The sequence below is a fragment of the Symphalangus syndactylus genome, chromosome 18 (assembly GCF_028878055.3).
Source record: "Symphalangus syndactylus isolate Jambi chromosome 18, NHGRI_mSymSyn1-v2.1_pri, whole genome shotgun sequence".
NCBI classification, from domain to species: domain Eukaryota; kingdom Metazoa; phylum Chordata; class Mammalia; order Primates; family Hylobatidae; genus Symphalangus; species Symphalangus syndactylus.
The window spans coordinates 81,810,548-81,814,842 of NC_072440.2; the positions used below are offsets into that span (position 1 = coordinate 81,810,548).

Consider the following 4,295-nt stretch of genomic DNA (forward strand, 5'->3'; position numbering starts at 1 on the left):
AGCTGAAGACAGCAGACAACTTTAGGGGATGAAAGCTCTAGGGAATTTTCCCTATCAATCTGGGGTCAAGTTTATGTGTCTGTCTGTCCCTGACCGGCTTAGAGGACAAGTCCTAGTGGTTCCATCTTCCCAGGATTGTAGAGGGTAAGTACAAAGACATCGTTACTTCCAACCAAGTGAGGCTGAGACCAGGTCTTAGGAGTCTTCAAACCCTCATAACCAGGAACATTTGGACCTCAACTACCATTTGTTCTTACTTCTTCCCTTACAGGGATTAAAGGTAAGGCAGCACCTAGAAGACTCAATAGGCAAAAATTGTGTGTACAGGTGTGTGTGTGTGTGTGTGTGTGTTTGGGGGGGGGCTTCCGGAGCGAATGAGTTCTAGGGCACATTTTATCTGGCAAGCTGGGGCCTACCCAAGAATAAACATCTCCAGCCATGAGCTGGTCAGGCCTGTGCCCTGGGAGAAGAGGGCTGAGGCACACACTCTTTATTAATAGCCCAAGCATCCCAGGACCCTTTTTCCCCAAGCCATTTCCATTTGTGGTTCCAATGGGGTTTTGTTTTTGGTTCTCATGAGTTATTTTCTGCCCTCTGCCCTCTGCCCTCTGCCCTTTTGCTGTGGGTCAGCTGGAGAGCTGAGCAAAGGGCCCGACTGGTGGCATGGCAGTGCTCTGAGAAGACAGAAGGGCCAGGGGATGGGTGGGGCATTTTTGCAGAAAGCCCCCATTTTGTGCTTGGTGGAGCCTCCAGGGTTATGGCTGCAGAGAACTGGGACTGATTGGAGCTAACTAAGCATTCAGGGAACATCTAAGTGGAGATGCAGGGGAGGGGCTTTTGGGCAAAGCCAAGGCCTAAGGCTCATCCCCAGGGGAAGGGACAAATGTGGTCCCTCTGCATAAGAAAAACACTCTCAGAAGTCTGCAGCCCAGAATTCCCCACACAGGCTGCTAAGGTTGTCGTCAGTGTGGGCTCAGCTGTACCTACTTTCTGCTACTTTCTGTCTTCCTTCTCCCTGGAAGCCAAGGTTTTCAATATTGACAAGAGACTCCATTGCACTGGTACATTCACAGCATTACAAACAAACATCTTACCAACTTTAGGTCAATTTTATTAAGAAAGAGAGAGTATTGGGCTGGGTGCGGCAGCTCACACCTGTAATCCCAGCACTTTGGGAGGCTGAGGAGAGGGGATCGCCTGAGGTCAGGAGTTCAAGACCAGCCTGGCCAACACAGTGAAGCCCTGTCTCTACTAAAAATACAAAAAATTAGCTGGGCGTGGTGGCAGGAACCTATAATCCCAGCTACTTGGGAGGCTGAGGCAGAAGAATTGCTTGAACCCAGGAGACAGAGGTTGCAGTGAGCTGAGATGGCGCCATTGCACTCCAGCCTCGGCAATAAGAGAGTCTCAAAAAAAAAAAAAAAAGAGTATCTCGTGACTTAATAGCCTTATTATTTGATATGGGTGGTGAATATGTATTATCCCTGTTCCTCACTACCCCTCAGGGATTTTGGACAAATAAATATGTTTAACAAGTGTTTTCTTGCTTTGAAAGAAAGAGTACAGCTGACTGCAGGACCACCGCCAGGGACAGAGGTCTCCAGGGAGGTGGGAATGGGGCATGACATCTCAGAGAAAAGTCAGCCCTAGTTTTGCAAGTTTGGGAGGGATTGATTCACTAGGAGTTGAAGCTTGAAGCTGTGAAAGTGGATGAGATCTTTGAGAAACAAAGCACTGAAAGCACAAAATGTGAGTGAGGATTAAACCTTGAGATCACATTGAGGAGGGAAAGAAGCGGGGGAATGAATCATGCTTCATTCAACTCGGAATCTCTTGAACTAGCCCGGTGCCTAGAATGCACTTAATAAATGGTGCTGAAAGAAAAAAAGAAGAAAAAACGAAGGAAGGGAGGGAGGAAAGAAGGAAGGAAACAAAAGCCATTAGAAGGCTGAGGGGACTAACATTTAAGTTCCACACTGTGTCATGCACTTGAAATGCATCACCAAGCTTAACTCTCCCTACAACTCTGGGTAAAATGGAAATGATTATTCTCATGCTACCCATGGAGTGGTGGAGGTCAGATCTGATCCCAGCTTGTCTGACTCCCCTGACCTTTCACCATATTCCCTTTAGGAGAAAAACCAAGTACAGTTTCTGAGAGTGTAAGGGTAGAGAAAATTGATAGTTCAAAGAGGAAGCAAGGGCAAACCAAAGTTTGTTCAAGATTGGGATGACTGGAGCATTTCTTTAGACAAAGTGGATGGCACTCCCAAGGTAGGAAGAAATTAAAGATTCTGGGTAGGGTTGCGGGGAGTTGCATTTAAAAGAATGTATTGCTCAGTCTTACTTCAAGCACTTCCAATTTAATTCTACATTTAAAATATGTGTTTAGTGTCTGCACTTTAGTGAAGAAAGGCAGGGAATGGCATTTCAGACAGGGGGAGTCGCATAGACAAAGTTATGAAGCCCTAAAATGCATGACTTTGTGAATAAATGTGAACCCGAAAGAGCCAATATTTCAAGATGGATCCCCAATGGCTAACTGGGCCTAAATTCAAATAGAGCAAAGTGGCCACTTGATAACTACAGGTCACACACATACTCGGAGTTTCCCCCAAACCCACACCTCTGTTCGATGTGGGAACTGACAAAGCTCACCTGAGCCAATCAATCAGAGCCCACCTGCCTTGATCAATCAGGGTTCAGCTATATGGAACAATTAAAATTCAGTTGTACTGACCAATCAGAACGAAGCGAGTGTCAGTCCTTCATTTGTGTAAACAGACCTGGTTGGGAACCTGGGTGGGAACTTTTGCTATGAAACCGGAATGCTTCCTTTGTTCTCTGGAATGTACCTTGGTCTTACACGGGCTGCTGCGTCTCTCAGGTTTGCCACCTGTTCACTGGAATGAAGTCTCTTTCCTCCAAATTCCTTTTCAGGGAACTCTTGTTCACACCTGTGTATCAGTTAAGATTGTATTTAGCAGGTAGTAGCAGAAAACTCTAACCCAGTGGCTTAAATAAGTAAGGGGCTCTTCTTCCTCATTTAACTGGGAGACCAGAAGGAAAGAGCCCAGGGCTGGGAGACTCAACTCTGTATCCTCTTGCTCTGACATCTTAGATTAAGGCTTTTGTTGTCTTCATCACATGATGGTTGCTGCACCTCCAAACATTATGTCAGAGTTCCAGGCAGGGAGAAGGGGGAAATGATGGACAAAGCTTTGCCCATTTATTTTGGTGGGAAGCCTGTCTCTTGGACATCTGCCTACCTCAAACCCATCAGAGTGACATCACTTGGTATCTTACCTGCAGGGGAGAGTGGGAATTGGAGTATTTCTCTTTTCACCCTTTGCAGCAGAGGAAGATTAATATGGAAGGGGATTGGAATGAGTGTTCACTAAGCCAAACCATGGTTCTGCCACAGTATGCATAGAGGAAATGTGAGTGGTCCAGAGTAAACAGAAGACGCAAAAAGCGACTGGAAATGGGGCTGGTAGATGGGAACTGAATTGTCAGTGCCGCCCTGCTACAGGTTTGGTTAAAACCACTTCTAGAAAGCCAGGCCCTGGAAGCTACAGGAAGGCTGTCAGTCCATTAACTATGACCCTGGGTTTGGTTAGTGGCAAAAAGTGTAAGTATATCTTTCCAGAAGGGTATATAATTCTCAGAAGAATTTCATGAGTGAACCTGTTTTCTTTCTTTCCCATCATATTCCTTCTCTTGCCTATCCACCCATTCACTCATGCATCCATTTATCCATCCATCCATCCATCCATCCATCCATCCATCCATCCATCCATCAATTTATCCATCCATGCATCCATCCATCCATCCATCCGTCCATCCATCCATTTATCCATCCATCCATCATCCATCCATCCATTTATCCATCCATTCAGTATCTGTTATCTATGTGCCAGATGTATTATATATGTGCTAAGCTTGTATATCCTCTCTCTGTCTCTCTTTTCCCCAGGCTAGGCTGAGACCTTTTCCAAATGTGGGAGCCTAAGGATGAAGAATTATCTAAGACAGTTTCTATTTCAGTTCAGAGCTGGAAGCTAAAAATGTTCGAATGGAAAAAAAAGTTTAAAAATATGGATGTGTATTTTTCTAAAATCCCATTAAGCTGTCAAGGGCCCTCACTGTGTGTTTCCTTTCCCATCGTTGCTAATCGGCAAGGTATGTGTGTGCCCTAAACAGAGGGGTAGCCGGCCTCCTCCTCCTCCTCCTCTTCTCCCCACCTCTTTCTGCTGCTGCTGGTGCTTGAGTCTTGGGAACCCAGGAGCCAGGCC

At 45.9% G+C, this 4,295-nt stretch overlaps 1 long non-coding RNA gene across 1 annotated transcript; it reads left to right on the plus strand.

Annotated features, from left to right (window-relative positions):
* Positions 1–2,900: 2,900 nt before the first annotated feature.
* LOC129468321 (uncharacterized) lies at positions 2,901–4,020 on the plus strand. Its single transcript, XR_008652604.2, has 3 exons — positions 2,901–2,987; positions 3,356–3,631; positions 3,977–4,020. It is a non-coding gene; the product is annotated as an uncharacterized lncRNA (long non-coding RNA).
* The last annotated feature ends 275 nt before the right edge of the window (positions 4,021–4,295 follow it).